At 44.7% G+C, this 19,880-nt stretch overlaps 1 protein-coding gene across 11 annotated transcripts in view; it reads right to left on the bottom strand.

Moving 5' to 3' along the window:
• Positions 1-19,880, bottom strand: part of GRAMD1B (GRAM domain containing 1B) — a 262,296-nt gene that overhangs the window by 68,726 nt on the left and 173,690 nt on the right. The window contains exon 1 of one of the 11 annotated variants that reach the window (XM_031015845.3): positions 13,861-13,999. The exons of 9 other annotated variants lie outside the window; for them this stretch is intronic. The gene's annotated coding sequence lies outside the window, so the exon portion shown is untranslated. Of the gene's footprint in view, positions 1-13,301; positions 13,467-13,860; positions 14,000-19,880 lie in introns of those variants that run through there. One more of the 11 variants, XM_063693618.1, reaches the window with a different exon arrangement.

The raw sequence follows: 19,880 nt of genomic DNA, 5'->3' as shown, positions 1-19,880 counted from the left end.
TGAGTCCTGGAAAAGTGAAGGTCCCATGCAAGAAAGAGGCAGAGCTGGGAATCCAGATCACCTGCCTGTAGACCCATGGCGATTAACTAATTGCCTCACACCCCAACTATTTGAGAACCACTGTCATCTCTTGAGGCATGTAGCACAAAACCGACGACACTAACAATGATGATGGTTAGCTCAATGCCTGGGAAACTTTAATCCCCTAAGAATCTTCTTCACCCACAGATTCTGATAGAGCAGGTCTAGGGGACCACCCAAAAGTCAGCCTTTCTAACAAACCCCCAGGCGACGCCCACGTTGCTATTCCGGTACCACCCTGAACAGCAAATGTTTGGCTTATGCATTCTCATGCTTTGAATCTTCCAAAAAGACAGTTTTGTCTGTCCACTGCAGCTGCATAGGAAAACATGCTGAAGGTGAATAGTAATTACAATCCATTGATGTCACCTGCATCCTGCTCGAACTCATGCTGAGAGCTAATATTTCTTGGGCATCTGTTGGCAAAATGTCTCATTCTGGGAGGGCCAGCCCCTGCAGGCTCATCATGAAAAGTCTTTCCAAGATTGCTTCTGTCTGCAGCCCGTTGATAGAACAGCAGCCGCACAGTATCTGGGAAGCAGATAGTTCTGGGCTGTCTGGCCCTGCCTCCGTTACCTAGAGGAATCCCAGCACCAAAGAAAGGTATATTGGCAATGCCCCGATTTCAGCCTCCCTCCTTGTCTGGCTCAAGTCCGACCTCTTCTGAAATGCCTGTCTGGCTCTTCTCTGTTAATCCACGGAAAGATCTTGGACTAGAGTCAGATCTGGAACCAAAACTGAGTTGCATTGCTTATTGGTCACCCACTACTCTTATCTCAGACTCAGTTTCTTCATCTGAAAATGCTAATACTACATATTTCCTCCTTTGTACTGTTGAAAAGATGATGAAGTCAAAAAAGCATGTGAAAGCACCCGAGAACGGTTGGGTACCTCTCCTGCCCCTGCCCTTACAGTACACATTTAGAACTTAATTGCAGATTCTGTTGTCCTCTGTTGGTTTTACATCCCTGAGAAGATCGTAGGCTATTTTTTCTTTCATGTCCCTCCAGCATGTAGGAGTACTGGGTACACACATATTCAGTAAATATCTTTGGGCTGGGCATGGTGGCTCATGCCTGTAATCTCAGCAGTTTGGGAGGGAGAGGCGGGTGGATCACTTGAGCTCAGGAGTTTTAGACCAGCCTGGCCAACGTGGTGAAACCCCATCTCTACTAAAAATACAAAAATTAGCCAGGCATGGTGGCACACACTTGTAATCCCAGCTACTCGGGAGGCTGAGGCAGGAGAATCTCTTGAACCTAGGAGGCAGAGGTTGCTGTGAGCCATGATCGCACCACTGCACTCCAGCCTGGGCGACAGAGCAAGACTCTGCATAAAAAAAAAAAAAAAAAAAAAAAATTGCACTGAATGTCCTTTCCTCCATTAAGGCATAGACACAGAGGTTGGTGGAATCAAGTGGCCAGAGTCCTAGTCCTAACTTCCCCACTCACTTACTATGTAACTTTGAACAAGTTGTGCTAATTTTGAGGGGACTTTACTTCTTCCACTACAAAATGTACAGCTATATATGGGCTTACATTGTTAGTATTTTCATGGTTTATATTAAATACAATGGGTTAAAACCGTATGTCAGGGACCAGACAAATACAACTTCAAATGTTAGTCCTATCAATTACTTCTTCTGTGCTCTTTGAAAAGTTAGCTTCACTAAGTTTCTGATCTTTCAATCTTAATGGAACGTGTGAGGATTAAATGATGTAAATACATGCAACCTGCTTCTCACTGCATCTGACACATAGTATGTATCTGTCCAGTAAACTAAAGCTACTATAATCAATATTGGTCAAAAGCAATAGCTACTGTTGAAAAACACAGTGAAAAATATCTTCTTGTGGTGAGACAGATATTCAGAAGCCTTGAGTTTGGATACAAGAAAGATCTCAGTTCCTTAAGATGCACGAAGTATGTGCGTGGTATTTCTTCAGTCACCAAAATGTTATTTGCCTGCTACCCTCAAAATGGGCACATTAAATAATAGAAAAGTAACAAAACAAGCGAATCAGGGAATCTGGACTGTGTCTACTGTTACAGAATACAAGGCTTTCATGATGAGAAGCGCTTCACTTGAGCTACAATAAAACCAAAACTATCCTGATGATAGCAAAAGAGTACTATTTATGTGCAGTGCAATTTGCTAAACCCCTGACAAGAATTATTTCATTGAATTATATCAACAGTATATGAAATGGATACTACTTATTATTCCCATTTCTCAGACGACAAAACTAAGAGGTAGAAAGTTTAATAACTTGCCTATAGTACATGGTTATTAAGTAGTAGAGCCTGTATCTGAAACCCCATCTGCCTTACCCGAGTCCTACTCTGAATGATTACATTGCGTGTGAAAAGAAGGGGCTACTGGCATGCCATTAGGAAGGCATGGGCCTTTTTGTCCTAACGGTGTTTATAATTTCCCATAGAGGCACTCATACTTTCTGCCCTTGTCCTTCTTGAAAGGACAGCACAAACTCTGGGGTGACCAGCTGATCCAAGAGCAGGTACATGCTGCAATCCTAACAAAGCCAACAGGACTTCCACAAACGGAACTTACGCCTCCGGACTCAATCTCCACACTTTCACAGCTATTTGGTGCCTAAATTCCCAAGCTGCTTTTCTGTAAATGAATTTAGGAAATTGAGGTAAAAGTGGGTACCTTTCTCTGAATTAAACCTTTCCTTCAGAGATACAGAAAACTGACACTATCTTCTATTTTTTAAAGGAAAAGAGGTTTCTGAGAGTCCTGTGCAGTGTCAAAAGCACTTTCCAGAGACCACCCTAGAGGAATCAGGGCTAAGAAAGAGAAGTTAAGATACACCTGCAAATCCAACTGAACCAATCCATTCAACCCAGACCTGATCAATCACATTTTATATAAAGAGGGTCAGTGTCTACATAGTATTTTATTCACTTCCTGTGTTTGATAATCTTTGTTGACATGCATGGGAGATGTTGAAAATAAAGGCTAAGATCTTACGTCTCCGAATCCCACCTGCATACTAATAAAATAAAATTTAAAAACTTTTACAGAGTAGCACTCCAAACAGTTTACATAAATCTGAATTTGTTGAATCATGGAGAATGATAGGCAAAAGAGAATCTCATTGTTTTAAAACTATCACCCAAATCACGAGTGCTTTTCTGAAGCAGTCATTTAGGAGATTTCTGAGTGTGTGGGATACAAAGAAGAAGAGAAACAGGGATCGACAAGTTACTGAGAATTCACCATTGCAGGCACAGGGGTAAGTGCTTTTATGCCTTTTATCCTTTTACAAAATTTATTTAAGGCCAGGCGCAGTGGCTCATGCCTGTAATCCCAGCACTTTGGGAGGCCGAGGCAGGTGGATCACCTGAGGTCAGGAGTTCAAGACCAGGCTCGGCAACATGGTGAAACCCTGTCTCTACTAAAAATACAAAAATTAGCCAGCCGTGGTGGTGGGCGCCTGTAATCCCAGCTACTCAGGGGGCTGAGGCAGGAAAGTCACTGGAACCCAGGAGTTGGAGATTGTGGTGAGCCGAGATCGTGCCATTGTGCTCCAGCTGAGTAAGAAGAGCAAAACTCCGTTTTTTTAAAAAAAGTATTTTATCAAACTGATGAGAAAACTGAGTATCAGGAGCCTGTACTTTACTTACCCATGATCCCACAGTTATTTCTAAAAATCCGTCTTTTCCACTGGGCACAGTGGCTCACATCTGTAATCCCAGCACTTTGGAAGGCTGAGGCAGGTGCATCACCTGAGATCAGGAGTTCAGACCAGCCTGGCCAACATGGTGAAACCCCACCTTTACTGAAGATACAAAAAATTAGCCAGGTGTGGTGGCAGGCATCTGTAATCCCAGCTACTTGGGAGGCTGAGGCAGGAGAGTTGCTTGAACCCAGGACGCAGAGGTTGCAGTGAGCCAAGATCGCACCATTGTACCCCAGCCTCAGTGACAGGGTGAGACTCTGTCTCAAAAAGTTATAATAAAATAAAATCCATCTTTTCACCATACCATGCTACTTCCATAAATAAACATCTACAAGGCAAAAGGTGTTTGTATAATATTGCATTTAACCCTCAAAACAACCCTTCAAGGTAAGTTCCGTTGTTCCTACTCAGGCTACGTATCCATGTATTGCCCCTCAGCTGCAAATCCACCCTTCTTTTCCCTGCCTTGTGATGCTGGAGCTGTGCCCTGTCAACGTTTCTTCTTTGCCGGCTGGCACAATGTTATATCTTGTCAGCAGAGGGCGCTAGAGAGACACTAGAAGGGGCTGCCCTTGTTTGTTCTGGTGCTTTTCTGCAGAAGTCACCAGCCTCCCAATGAGTTTCACTGATACCCTAATGGGCAGTTTCCAGCTTATGTGCCCCAGTCCCCAGAACCTCTAGAGCCTCTGTGCCATACACTGGGCAATGGCCACACCCTCTCCAATAAGTTCTGAATTTTAGCCTTGGGTTTGGAGGAAGTGCAGGGAGCCTTCTTAGAAGTTTGTCCTTCAGTGAGTGAGTGGCTCAATCCTAGGAGCTGCTCCCTACATCTGTTATAACAAGAGGCATCTGTTATACCTCCATTCTTCAGAGACCTTTCCATGTTTTTACTTGTTAATGATTCTTCTATCTTTCCTTCTTGAGACAGGGTCTCCCTCTGTTGCCCTGGCTGGAGTGCAGTGGCGCAATCTCGGCTCACTGCAGCCTCAACCTTCTGGGCTCAAGCAATCCTTCCACCTCAGCCTCCGGAATAGCTGGGGCTACAGGCACGCACTACCATGTCCGGCATTTTGTTTCTTTCTTTCTTTCTTTCTTTTTTTTTTTTTTGTAAAGATGGGGTCTCCCTATGTTGCCCAGGCTGCTCTCAAACTCCTGGGCTCAAGCGATCCTCCCACCTTGGCGGCCCAAAGTGCTGGAATTACATGCATGAGCCACTGCACCCAGCCAATGATTCTTAATATTAAATTTTCCCTGTTCAAATTATTGGTGTGGTTTCTGTCTTATGGGACCCTTACTGATACACTACTATATGGATGAGCAAAAAGAAACTCAGATGAGTAGGACGTCATCCCTTCCTCAAGTTATTCCTCCAATAAAATGGTTAAAAGCATTCAAAGTATACTATGAGCCAGGCAGGGATTTTATACATTTAATATGTATTCCTTCCTTTTATCCATTGACCCTACTTTATGGAAGAGGAAACTGAGGCATCTCAGTGACTGAAGAATTTTCCCAGATCACATACAGAGTAAACAGAGAAACCAGGATTTGTCTCCAAGATTCTGCAGTGCTGCCCCAAACAACTGGCTGCCCTGAGAGTGAAAGAGGGTCAAGGAAACAGAGGGTATATAGACAGTCTGTCAGGAAGTTCGGAAGAGGAAGAAAGCTAGATTGTTAGCCAAAGAGGTCAACATCTGACCAAAGTTTTTTAATGGGAGGGGTCATTAAAGATCTTCTAACTCAGTCCTTGAATTATAAACGAGTTGGTATACACTGGCCATCAGGGACTCTAGAGACCCTATTAAATAACTCTTTCCTGAATTAATGCTTAGGATATAGTCTGTGCATTATGAGCCACTAATGCAAGAGAACTGATGTTCCACAGATGTCCACTCTGTCCTCTCCGAGTTCCCCAACTCAGACTCTAATCCATGGAGGCTGGGTCAGGGGTGTCCAAATGGATATACTGATTGCCTCTGACCCAGCTGTAACCCAAGACCTCTCATTAATACTGCATCTCTCTCATGAGGCGCGTGATGTCTACGTAATTAAAACGTAAAGCAAGAAATGGCCAGGAGGTTGAAGGGTGAGGAAGCTGAGGATTCAGATGGCTCCAACACAACATTCACCCTTTAGCAACCAACATTGCCATTCAATCAGGTACCCACCCTTTAAGTCAAATTTTATCATGTACACATGGATACATATGAAAGCCTTCCCTGGGACAAAATGCAGCCCAGCAGAATAAACACACTTAGCCCTTAGCTCACTGGGAACAGAGCTTACTAGGGGTAGGTCTCCTTCTACACATTAGTTAAACCCCATTTCACCATGCACACCAATTCTCTTTTCCAATTTTCTTTTAATCTTGTCCAAATAGAATAACTGGCTCCTGGGTATTATCTTTTTCTTTTCTAAGTGTTCACTACAACCAAATCTACATTTTCAGCCAGCTTCAACTACAAATTCACCAAATGATCTATACTAGTGGTCCCTAAACTTTGCTGCACTTCAGAATCATCTGAGAGTTTTTACATAACCAACTAAACAAGAATGTCTGGGGGTGGGAGCCAGGTATCAGAGCTTTTGAAGGCTCTCCAAGTGATTGAAATATGTGGCAATGTTTAGGAATCATTGGTCTATACTATTTTAACCTAATTCTCTGGTTATTTAGTATCTAAATAACTTTAGAAAACATAGACTAGTGATCTATATTTTCTAGATATTAAAATTTTCTTTAATCCAAGATATCCTTCCTCTTGTTTAATAATTTCCCACATAAAAAGAGCTAACACTCATTGAGAAGGTATTGCCAGGCCTTGCTGTAGGTACTTTATGAAGGGCACAGTGGGTCATATCTCCTTTAATCTTATTCCAATTTCACAGAAGAGAAAATTGAGTCAAAGAGATAATGAGCACACCTGCAACTTTATTCAATATAACGAGATGTCATTCATCAGGGACTAGAGAAATAGATAAATTTAGAATGGTCAAATTCTCCCATGTTACCTTTCCTTTGATCTTTGGGTTTTAATTCAACCCGATTACATTTACTGTAATCTTTTTGGTTTTGAAAATTGCTGCCTTTGAAAGAGAAGACAGGCTGAGCGCAGTGGCTCACGCCTGTAATCCCAGCATTTTGAGAGGTCAGGAGTTCGAGAACAGCCTGGCCAGCATGGTAAAACCCCGTCTCTACTAAAAATACAAAAATTAGCTGGGCGTGGTGATGCACCCCTGTAATCCCAGCTACTGGGGAGGCTGAGGCAGGAGCATTGGACGCTGCAGTGAGCCGAGATTCTGCCACTACACTCCAGCCTGGGTGACAGAGTGAGATTCCATCTCAAAAAATAAAAAATAAAAAAAAAAAAAAAAGAAAGAGAAGACAACTTTGTGTAGGTAAATTTGGTGATATTCTGGGATATACTAAGAAGGGAAGAAAAATCCCTCCTTTTTCTAGATTTTCAGCATCAGAGTGTTGAATGACCACAAGCAAGAATCTACACAGGATGGCTGACTCTAAAAGTGTTCTTCTCCAGAGGAGAACGCACAAGGCCCCATGTGTGATCAGGACATTAAGCCTCCTATGTGGAAAGGACTGGGCAAGGAAATGGAGTTGATTCCTGGGGAGGAAAAAAACGGGATTGGGGAAAACGAGGATAAATTAAATAATCTGTAGTCATGATTCTATGGAAGTCAGTGTAGTAGGAGCATATATATATGGAGCCCAGGGGCTGCAGAGAGGCATAGGGAAATGAAAGCGAAAAATTGAGAAGGATGATGGGTGGAACTGCTCAAGGGCAGGACTCAGAGTCTCACCTACCGGGGAATATCCTAAGGCAAGTTGTCCTCTTTATAGGCAACCATAACTGCCCAAAAAGGAAGGCCGTGAATGAAGAAACTACCAACAGGTGGCTACAAATGGGGCTGGGGACCTTTAAAACATGGGCATGCATCTAATTTGCCTTAATTATGCAAATTAGAGTAATTTCATTTGCCCACAATCCCAGGTTTACCATGGAAAGAGACTAAATAATCACATATACAACAAAGTCCTATGTTCTTTCCACCACCGCAAGCCACCAAGTTTTGGACATGGTCTGCCCCTAGCTACCCTCTGACCTTCCGCATGTGGCTCTGCCTCAGTAGAAGTCCCATCTGTGAAGGGGAGATGATACCTGCTCTATAAAAGGGTGACTGTGAGAATGAACAGATGTAAGGCAAAGTACAACATCGTAGAGTCCCCGTCCCGCGTAGTGTAGAGGTTTCGCCTGGGCATGATATTCCTTTCCAGAATGAAGTACTCATCTCCCCAGCTGCCTGGAGTAATAGCTGCTGATGGGTTACAGCTGAGTCCCTTTCTGGGCCCTGCCCTGGATTAAAGGAAGCAGCCTCGCCCAAAAAAACACCCCTCCCTGAGGACAGACCGCATCCAATGACTAGTCCAGGAAAGGATACAAAAACCTGCCCTTTGCCTCAATTTGGGATAACCCTGCAGGGCAATCTCAGCTCTAGAATTTTTTATGGAATTGGCTAAAGCAGGTGCGTGAGAGTTGAACTTCTCCCTCAGCCCAATCCTGATTCCCTCACTTGCTTATAGCTTTGCTCCCAACAGCACTTCCCAATAAAACTCCTGCAGACAAATCTGTCTCCAAGTCTTTTGTAGAGTCCCTTTCCAACTAAAGACATGTACTAATTACCACCAAAGAATGTGTGTGAACAGGAGACAAGACACATTGCTAAAGTTTAAGAGAAAGGCCAAACTGAGGCTCGGGGAATTCGGTACCACCCTGGAATTTCTAGAGAGTCCCGGCCCCTAGGACAGGCCAGTGACCACACTCTGGCTTACACTCCTCTACCCACTCTAGGATATTAGGAGACACTAAGCCCCTCTCCAAATCACCTCTTTGCAGAGGTAACTGACCTTTTCTTAATCCTGGATTAAGGTCTTAACGAGGGATGTCTGCTTGCTGGATGCCCCAGTTAAGATGCTGACATGTCGTCCTTAAAAACAGATCTTGAGTCCCTCCTGCCACTGGCCCTGGGCTTGAGCCACATGAATATCCCCTCCACCTTCCTCCACCCCAAGCCCACTCTTCCTTTAAACCAGAGACAACGAGCCGGCTTTGCCAGTTAGCAGGGCTCACGGCGTGAAAACACTATTGTTAGGTTCCTGTGCTGCACTGGGAGCTAGTGAGAAAGACAATGGCAGAGTGAGTGTGCATGAGAGAGTATGTGTCAGTGTGTGTGGGTGTGTCTGAGTGTGAGTATGCATGTGTGAGTCTGGGGGGAAGGAGATCATGATGAGTCATGAGAAACCAAAGAAGTCAAGGCAAGGGCCCTGGGCTGCTGTTACCTCCTGGCCCCCATCCTCACGCCCACGTGTCTCGAGAGGCTGATCAATGGGAGCAGTCAGGACACAAGACCCAGGAGGAAAGTAAAGCACAGAATTCATTTTCGAGCATCGAATCCAGCTCCTCTTTAATTCAGCCTGGGATCTCCAGAGGGCAATCAGGAGCGCTCACGGATGTGAGTTACTTAGAGAACTTCCCCTATTTCTCTTTCCATAGGATGGCACGGAGGTACGGACTCCAGGAAGTGCTGTCTGGTGCCTGGCTTTCTGCAGTTGGCCCACACTGCTTTGAGAGGCTGCCAGGTCCTGTCTGGGTGTACCTACGATGTGGATTATTCACATCTATGGACATCTTTTCTTGGTGCCCATTTTTCCCATACATGTCTGACCATGACAGTCAGCCTGCTCAGTCACCCTCCCCCAGGGCAGCACCTGGGCTGCTCGTGCATTTGTTTCCAGACAGGCCTTTTCCTGGTTAGGGATGCAATATACACTTGACTCTTAAAGAGGAGGGTTCAGACTGAGGGAGGAGTTACTGACATTCTGCAATCCAAAACCCACTCTTTAAGACAGCATCTGCATTCACAGAGTATGAGCACTCAGATGGCATGACACTGCTGCGTGACCATGGATGTAGCTCACCCTTTCTCTGGGCCTCAGTTTCCCCATCTGTTATAAGGAGGAGTTGGTCTAAGATGACTTAGATGACCCTGTAGGTCATTTCCTGTCCTAAAGGTCCACAATCATTCTTTTTTTTTTTTTGAGACTGAGTCTCACTCTGTCGCCTAGACTGGAGGGCAGTGGCACGATCTCGGCTCACTGCAAGCTCTGCCTCCCAGGTTCACGCCATTCTCCTGCCTCAGCTTCCCGACTAGCTGGGACTACAGGCACCCGCCACCATGCCCGGCTAATTTTTTGTATTTTTAGTAGAGACGGTTTCACCGTCTTAGCCAGGATGGTCTCGATCTCCTGACCTCGTGATCCACCCACCTCGGCCTCCCAAAGTGCTGGGATTACAGGCATGAGCCACTGCGCCCGGCCCCCACAATCATTCTTCATCTCACAGCTCTGCAAGTGTTAAGAAGATGCAGAAAAATTGGGCTCTGTGGCCATAGGAAGTGAAGCAGGAGAAGGCAGCCATGCTGACCACAGCCAATGGGACCAGCAACCCGGCTGTGCACTGCCGAACCCTGCCCTGTTTCTCCTTTCTCTCTTCTGACCATTTCATCACCTCCAACTAACTACCTCTCCTCTCTCTTCCCCAGCATCTTCCTGCCTCTTCAGAGAAGAACAGCTACACTGCCATGAGGGGGTGGGAGGCTGTGCTGGGCAGATGGGAGGCTTGCTCGCTCTCTCTCTAAATGCTAAACCAATCCTCATTAAAGAGTTTTGGCTGGCTGGGCACAGTGGCTCTTGCCTGTAATCCCAGTGCTCTGGAAGGTCGTGGCAGGAGGATCTCTTGAACTCAGCAGTTTGAGACCAGCCTAGGCAACATGACAAGACCCAGATTCTATTTAAAAAATTAAAAATTAGCCAGATGTGGTGACACATGTTTGAGGTTCCAGCTACTCCAAAGGCAGAGTCGGGAGGATCACCTGAGCTCAGGAGTTCACAGCTGCAGTAAGCCATGATTGCACCACTGCACTCCAACCTGGGTGACAAAGTGACTCATATATATATATTCATTTCAAGCATTCAATTCATTTTCAAGCATTGAATCCAGCTCCTCTTTAATTCAGCCTGGACTCTCCAGAGGGCAATCAGGAGTGCTTGCATGCAGGTACTCAGAGAACTTCCCCTATTTCTCTTTCCGTAGGATGGCATGGAGGTATGGACTCCAGGAAGTGCTGTCTGGTGCCTGGCTTTCTGCAGTTGTGCCCACACTGCTTTGAGAGGTTGCCAGGTCCTGTCTGGGTGTGTGTGTGTGTGTGTGTGTGTATATATATGTGTGTGTGTGTGTGTGTGTGTGTGTGTGTGTATATATATATATATATATATATATACATATATTTTGGCACAGCCTGACTCTTCCAATTTAAACCTAGTGGGGACTGGAAGGGAACAAGTCAGGAGAGAAGAGATCTAAGGATAAAAGTAGCCAAATGACAAGCTGCAGACACTGACTCACCCACGGGCACAAGCTATGATATCCTAGCAGTGCCTCACCCCCCATTGCAATCTCTTCTCACGTCATTGATAACTTGGCCCTAACCAAAATCTGATTCCCATCCTACAGTCCATACACTATGGATCATGCAGCCGTGCACCCACCCCAGATGCCGGAGCCTGCCTGAGGTAGGCAGTACTGCAGAATAAGCCCCTGACCCTTGGCAAGGACCTGTCCTCTACAAATGCAGGAGTGTGAAAGTCTAGCTTCCAGCAGGTGAAGGCCATAAAGCTCAGCATGGACCAAAATTACAACATGACTGTAAGAATAATTAACACATGTGGGCCTTGTCAACTGAAGCAAGTGAAGGAATGTACTAATCCCACCACAGATGATGTCAGTAAGGGGCATACCTAGAAAGCATCATACTCGGCAAGGCCTATTGTTCAAAGATAAATAAAGACAGTGTAGGCCTAAAAACCCTGCCCTGTGCAAAACTGTAAAGTAACTAGGGATGTTCAGACTAAAGGAGAGATGCCTTAAGGTAAACAGGATTTTGAGTATCTCAGAGGAGGAAGAGAGAGGGGAAGCAAAAGGGGAGAAAAGTCTTTTTTTTTGTTTCTCCAGAGGGAGGTTATCAGATGGCATAATTGGGTTTGAAATAATAAGGAATATTCTAAGAGTTTAGGCCACTCTTACAAACACTGCAAGAGGCTGGTGCATAGGAGGTGAGTTCCTAGTCAAGAGATTGGTTTCACATCCTCATCTCAGTCCAGACTCCCTCTAAAAACCTCCCAACTCTGAGACATCAACTGTCTGCACAGTGCCCAGTAGCAGGTGACATCCAGCAAAGCCCCAGAGGAGGAGTGAGCACAGGGCCGTGTGATTTTTGTATTGGAAACCACCAGGGACATCCATCTGCTTCTATTTTATAGATCCTTCTTCTCCAGATTGAGAGTTGGGGTCCTCCTTCTATTGTTGGGGGCCAGAAATATATCCATAGACTCACAGATCTCCAAAGTGGAAAGGCCTTTCAATCTCGCTCAGCCCAATTTCCACCCAAAGCAGGTATTGCCTCTGTAGCTTCCTCCAAAGAGGAAGTGATAAAAGTAGGAAAGGAAAAGAAACCATGGGGTCTCTTCCATTCACCTCCAAAAGAGTGGGTTGATATTCTTAACTAGGTAACCAAATCCTTCTCTCAAGACAGGTTGACAGGTTGTGTCTCTCAATCCACTGAGGCCCTGCTCCTACTGGTCATTCTGGGTTCAGCGCAACCAAAGGTATCCAAACCCCCACCAAGAACAGAAATGGCCCTGTGCAGCTTCCTGGAAGTCTTGTGAAATATGCACAAGTGGGAGGGAGTGGATGCTAGGAAAGCTCTGCCCACTGCTGGGTCCCTGTATGCTGACATTTGTAGTCAAGATGGAAAACATCCACAGACACGCCCTGGAGGACTGGATGGTTTTCTTCTAAATAATCTAACATTTGACTCACCAAAACCCCTGATATCAGGATCTATAAAATACCATTGTCTGCTATGTGGCATTAGAATTCTCTACTCGACCAATGGCCCTTTTCCAGCCTTGATTACTCCCAGACCTTACTGGGGAACAGGGGCAGATTGAAGCCGGGCAGCTCAGTCCTCCCAGGTTGGCCATCTCTCCCAACCTCCACATACCTCATGCCATATTCATAAGCAGCTGGACAAATAAGTCTCCTAAGTAGTGAATAGAAAGAGAGATTAAAGAGTACAAGAAGAAAAAGAAACCTTGAGCTGAATACTAGACATGTAGTCCAACAGCATCATTTTCAGAAAAGTAGTAGTTGAGCAAAACCAAGAAGTTATAATAAAAACTTGGATGCGTGCTAAACCGTGGTGTCCATTTTGGCTTGACAGAGCTCCCGAGGGTAATGCCTCCCACATACTCATGGCTACACCCACCCCGACCCCCCACAGACACTTCTGTCCATCCTCCTTCCCTGAGGTCAGAAGACTGTGCAGAGGGTTAAATTTAACTCAGGGGACCGAGTTGGGTGTGGGTAGTAATTATAATACCTTGTACTTATGTCTAGCTATTCCTGGCCTGCAGCTTGTTTTCCTTCAATTCCATCCAAAGAGGTCAGTGAGCCTTGTAGATGTGGCTTCTGGGCCCTCCTGGGACAGACTTGCCGATGCTGTCCACATTGCCTGGTGGTGGAAACCAGGAAGGGATTTTTCTCCTCACTCTGTAAGCCACAAGACAGGGAGGACAAATGACAGGGCTGCCTTTGCAGAACAAGTCACGCAGACTGAACTGAGGACTAGCCTGGGCTCAGCTCAGAGAATTGCTGGTCATTTAGTAAAGCACATAGAAAAGCCAGCTTAGCCAGGCAACCTTGCTGATAAGAGATTATTCAAATTGTGATCTCCAACTTAGATGATCAGTTAGTTTACCAAAAAAAAGAGAAAGATTTCATGAAAACTTACATAATACTCTTATCAATGAGGCAGTTCTGTTGTAAGAACTTTACAAATATTAATTCCTTTAATTCTCATAACAATTCTATTTAATGAGCACTATCATAAGCCTATTTTAGAAGTGAGAAAAGAGGCAGAGATTGGCTGAGAAACTTACCCAAGAGCGTACAGATAGTAGCTGGTGGGGCTAGGATTCAAACCCAGGGGCCTGGCTCCAGGATACCTGCTCTTGACCACTAACGAGAAGCTACCCGGCTCAAATTCACGGGCCCCAGGCAGATATTCTGATGGACTAGGTCCCCACATGATTCTGATGACTAGCCAGGTTTGGGAATCACTAAGTCAGTGGTTCTCAAACTGTGGTGTGCTTATTGATAATCGGATTCCTGGGGCCCAGAAATTCTGGAATTGGAACCCAGAATCTGTAGTTTTAACAAGCACCTAAGGCGATTCTAGGGCGGGTGGGGCAGGAAAGGAAGGCACTGGAGAAAGGGCGCCTGCAGTCCTCCCACTTCACCCCACCCACTTGGGGCACAGAAACTGATGCGGGCACCTCACTGAAGTCTGCAGAGACCATTCTTTCTTGCACTGAGGGGAGCTGGTGGCTGTGAGGCAATTCTGTCCCTTAGCCTCGGTGACAAGGCTGCCTTCAGAGGAGGGGAGGGTATGTGACCAAAGACAGCCCACTGTCCTTCCACACTTGACACGCTGCACATCAGAGGGAGACAGGCAGTTGGTAACAGGGAAAGAAAAAGAGACTAGGCGGTCTGGCCCCTATCTCCCATCGCCAGAACAATGGCCTCTTTCAAACCCCTGGCATCTGAACTGGCAGTCAGCCACCAGGAAAGAAAAGAGCTCGCTGTCCCTTTAAGGACGTCCTCTCTACACAAAGGTCAGAAATGCCAGCTCAGCCTGCCCAGAGGCTGCCTTTTTGGCACTTTGGGGCCCGGGGGCCCTGGTGCCAATACCCTTTCCAGCTGGTTCTCTGTGCACCTGCTGGCTTCTGAAGAAGGCAGGGCACCTGGATGACAACTGCCGCTCCAGGCAATGCTCAGTGACAAGGCAGGAATGGCTGATGTGGAGGGAACCCAGGACCTCCTGTGCATCTCAAGTTTTCCTCCCAGGGAGAGTTAGCAAGAAATGGGTGTTGGAGCAAGGTTGGAAAGCCACCTACAGGAGGAGGGGTGGGGTCAAAAAGAAAACTGGCCAAGGAGTGAATGCTCCAAGAGAGACGTATATGAACTAAAAGAGCAAAGGCTGACCGACAATTGGCCCAGAAATCACAAAGAGAACAGAGTAGAGAGTAGAAAGAGTTAGGAAGGAAAGGTGGTCAGGGGTTTGGTTGGAAGCAGTGGGGTGGTTAGGGCAAGGGCTTTTATCCTACAGACTGGGTTCAAATCCTGGTACTTGACCTTGGGTACCTTTCCTAACTTCTTAGCCTTGATTTCTCTACAATATTGGCATACATTGAGCAGTAAATAAATATCAGAAACAAATACTGTCTGTTATTAGGGCACTAGCCACTCCATGTGTGTCTTGTGGGCAGCTCAGATGTTCAATCTCTCCTCAAGAGGCCTAATTCCCAGACCACATCCCTGGTTCTAGTAAATCATCTTGCAAATAATGCCATGAGCAAAGGAGGCCCTTATTAAGAAAATTGCACGGGCTGGTGCAAACCATGAGTCTTATGGAAAAACAACTCAGAATTATTCAACTGCTAACAATATAAAGCAAGGTCGGCAAACTTCTTCTGCAAAGGGCCGGACAGTAAATACTTTAAGCTTTGCAGACCACACAGTCTGTCCTAACTACTGAACTCTGTCGTGATAGGGCAAGAGCAGTCACAGACAACAAGTAAATGAAAGCCTGTGACTACATCCTAGAACAAATTACAAAAACAGGCAGCAGGCTGAAGTTTGCTGACCCCTGAGATAAAGGATGGCATCAGTGGAGGAAATGGCGAATCCTTCTGGGAAATGGGATCAAAGATATGGAGGCAGAAGCCTATTTCTTGACCTTCTACCTTAGGAATGCAAGTATTTTACCCAGTTACTTGACTTCCAAGAAAAGTTTCTGGCTAACACCAGCCAACTGCACTGACTTCTCTATTCCGGTTTCCTCAACATTCATATCCAGAGTTTATAGGTATCTCTCTCCACTTCAAAGGTTTCTTTTTCTTGCTGTTATGTGACAGTGGGAGCTGCCCAGAAGCAGGGTTTCCTCCTTCGGCCAACTTAGTGAGGGTTGAATGGCCACCCCCAAGGTGTCCACACCAATGTCCTTCATAGCAAATGTCCATCCCCTATCCAACCTCCCTGGCCACAGAGGTTTCAGGTCTGTTCTTTACCAGCTTCCTGAACAGCTACACATCTCAGAAAGTCCATGTATATTTTTATTCTTTCACTGATCCAGTTAAATAGGGGAGTGCCTACCATGCTCCAGGTAAATCTTAGAAAGCAAGCATTTCACCTCTACCTTGGTTGGCAGTGAAGGCTGGCAGAGAGGCTATGGTTGGCATTCTCTCAGAAGGCTCTCTGAGATGTGTTTATTTCCTGCTCCCTGGTGTCTTCCCACCCAGAAGCTCGAGCACTGCAAAATGACAATTTCTTAACGGCAGTAAAATCGAGAGGTATAAAAAGTAAGCTGAGAATGAGGAAACAGTGAAATCAAGTGCAAAGGAGGTAGACAGGGAAGAAACAAATTCACTTCACTGTTTCAATTTAAAAAAAAAAAAGAAAAAGAAAAACTACTCGCCAGGCTGGGCGCAGTGGCTCACGCCTGTAATCCCAGCACTTTGGGAGGCTGAGGCGAGTGGATCACCTGAGGTCAGAAGTTCGAGACCAGCCTGGGCAACACGGTGAAACCCCGTCTTTACTGGAAATACAAAAAATTAGCTGGGCATGGTGGCACGCACCTGTAATCCCAGCTACTCGGGAGGCTGAAGCAGAAGAATTGCTTGAACCCAGGAGGCGGAGGTTGCAATGAGCCAAGATCATGCCATTGCACTCCACCCTGGGCAACAAGAGCAAAATTCCATCTAAAAAACAAAACAAAAACCTACTTGCTGGCATCGTTCTCTCCGCATGGAATGACCTCATTCCACAAACCCACCCTATGTGGTCCCAGCTTTTCTTCAAAGGTCTGCTCCCAATGCTTCTTCCCCAGGGAGACTTCCCTGATAAATTCTCCCAGAGCACAAACTCTCCAGCATCCCATGGAATTCCCCAGTACAGTTCATGCCTGCTGATGTACATTATGCAAGGCCTGTGAGTGCCTATGAGGTCTCTCATAACCCTCAGACTATTCGCTTTTCAAAGGCATCCCATGACGTTTCCTTCCTTCCACGTTCCCTATGGGACCTTGTAACTGGCGAGTGCTCTCAGTTGCCTGGCCAAGGCCCTGCTTCAGTGAAAGAGCTGCTATCTTACATTATCCTCAGAGATCTGGCATCACTGTTCATGCCACCATCCATGCACTCACATACACCAAGACATATGTGGAATGTTGGTGTGCCACTCGGTGCACTATAGATTGCTCTATATCTCATTTACAAACTGATTTAGTCCTCAAACCAACCTACTAAGGACAGGTACTAGGAAATACATAGCTGGCATAAAATAAAGTGGCTGATTTTAGAAAAGCTAATGAAAAATATGGGGGAGTGATGGGAAGTGGTCGACAGTCACACTCTGGAAGGGGTACTCATCTACCTGGCACCTGATGCTAGGAAAATGGACATGACTGTCAAAGTCCCCTCTAATTCCATGATTGAGATTTATTTAGTCATCTAGGTTTTATAAAAGTAGATATAATATTATATCAAGGTGTACTAATGTATTAATTTTTAAAATCACAGAAGGACTCAAAAAAAGGCATAGGATAAGAATACATATACTCTTAAACTTCAGGAGGAACTTCCTGTGAATAATTCCAGATGTAGAAACCATACAGGAAAAGAGTGATTGATGTGATTATATTCAAACAAACCAACAAACTTATATAGGCTAAAAATCAGCCTAAAGTTAATAGGCAAAAGAAACTCTGGGAAAGTACTTGCAACATGTATTACCAAAGGTTAATATATTTATTAAAGAGTTCCAACGAATAAAAAAGACAAACAAGTCAACAAGAAAGGGAGCAAAGGACAAAAAAAAAAAAAGCAATTCACAGAAGAAATATAAATAGATCATACGAAAATTAATAACATGTTACCAATGATCAAAGAAATGCAAACCAATGTAACTCTGAGATACCATTTTTGAAATATCAGATTGGCAAAGGCTAAAAAGAATGGAAATACCGAGGCAAGGAAGGACACGGGGAGGAAGCCAGTACTCATGACTTGCTGCTTGGTGTGTAAGCTGGAACAGCCTCTCTGAAAGGCAGTTTGGACTAGGGACCCAGAAATCTGACTTCTAGGTTTCTATCTAAAGAATGCTAGTCCCTGTAATCCCAGTACTTTGGGACACCGAGGCAGGTGGATCACCTGAGGTCAGGAGTTCGAGACCAGCCTGACCAACATGGAGAAACTCCGTCTGTACTAAAAATACAAAAAACTAGCAGGGCGTGGTGGCACATGCCTGTAATACCAGCTACTTGGGAGGCTGAGGCAGGAGAACTCCTTGAACCCGGGAGGCGGAGGTTGTGATGAGCCGAGATCACGCCATTGCAATCTAGCCTGGGCAACAAGAGCGAACTCCATCTCAAAAAGAAAAAAAAAAAGAAAAGAAAAGAAAAGAAAAATGCTAGTCATGACATTTATTTTTAAATTAAAAAAACTACAGATAAGCTCAATGTCAAATACAAGTAGATTGGACAGATAGGGATGCATGTTTGTGATGCTATCCTTAAAATTAACTATGAAAACCAACACTTATTGTTATAGAGAGATCAGATATTGTTAATTATCAGAATATATAGGAGACTTAAATGTATGTGTGTATCTATAATATATATAGAAAAAATAGCTTGAAGGATATAAACCAAAATGCTAATATGGGGTGGTATTATGACCAATTTCTTTTTCTTTTGGCTCTTCATATTTTCTAATTTTTATACAATGCCCATGGATAATTTGTGTTAAAAAAAACAACAGTCAAACAAATTATGATTACTGATAACTTTCTCTTCACATTATTAGTTAATTCTAATTTTCTAAAGAGAAGACATATGTAAGAGAACTCTAAAAAGCAAAAATACTGTACAAATGCAAAGTGTCATCAATTATCCAGCAAATACTTTTTGAGCACCAACTACGTGTAAAGCCTTGTAGAAAGTACACTGAGAAGATAAAAGAGAAATTAGGATAACTCAGCTGGGTGCTGTGGCCAATGCTTGTAATCCCAACTGTTTGGGAGCCCAAGGTGAGTGGATCACTTAAGCCCGGTTGTTTGAGACCAGTTTGGGCAACACAGTGAAATTCCGTCTATACAAAAAATACAAAAAAATAAAAACCAAAAAACCTGAGTATGGTGGTGCACACCTATAGTCTCAGCCACTTGGGAGGTTGAGGTGGGAGGATCACTTGAGCCCAGGAGGTCAAGGGTACAGTGAGCTGTGGTCATGCCACTGCACTCCAGCCCACGTGACAGAAACCTTATCTCAAAAAAAAAAAAAAAAAAAGGAAGATAGAAAAATTGGGATAACTCTTTACTCTTAGAGAAGATTTAATATGTTATAAAAGACAGAATGATATCTAACCCAAGACATTGAAATTATAGGAATCCATAGTGCTCAGAGAATAGAAAACAACTAATTCCTACTCGCGGATCAATTAAATCTGCAAAGATTTCTTCAAGGAGGAGGTACTGAAACTAAATTCTGGAGGATAACTGGGATTTCCGTAGGCAGAAACACTAAGCATAAGCAAAGGAACAGCAGAACTAAATATTGCAGAGATAGAAACGGTATGTGACATGCCCTGGAATGGATGAGGGTGTCGGTAGCTGCAATAAGAGAATGGACTGAGTGATGAGGCTGGACAGTCAGGATGGGGACAGCCAAGAGAACACCCTGCATGCCGTTCAGGGTGTCAACTGTATTTTGTAAGTAATGGGAATCAAATTCAGGGTTTGGGTTTTGTTTGTTTGTTTGTTTGAGATAGGGTCTCTCTCTGTCACCCAGGCTGGAGTACAGTGGTGTGATTATGGCTCACTGAAACCTCAACCTCCTGGCTCA

The sequence above is a fragment of the Gorilla gorilla genome, chromosome 9, assembly GCF_029281585.2.
Source record: "Gorilla gorilla gorilla isolate KB3781 chromosome 9, NHGRI_mGorGor1-v2.1_pri, whole genome shotgun sequence".
In the NCBI taxonomy this organism is placed as follows: Eukaryota; Metazoa; Chordata; class Mammalia; order Primates; family Hominidae; genus Gorilla; species Gorilla gorilla.
Note: the sequence above shows the minus strand (reverse complement) of the source record. Positions and strands in the feature narration are given on the sequence as shown.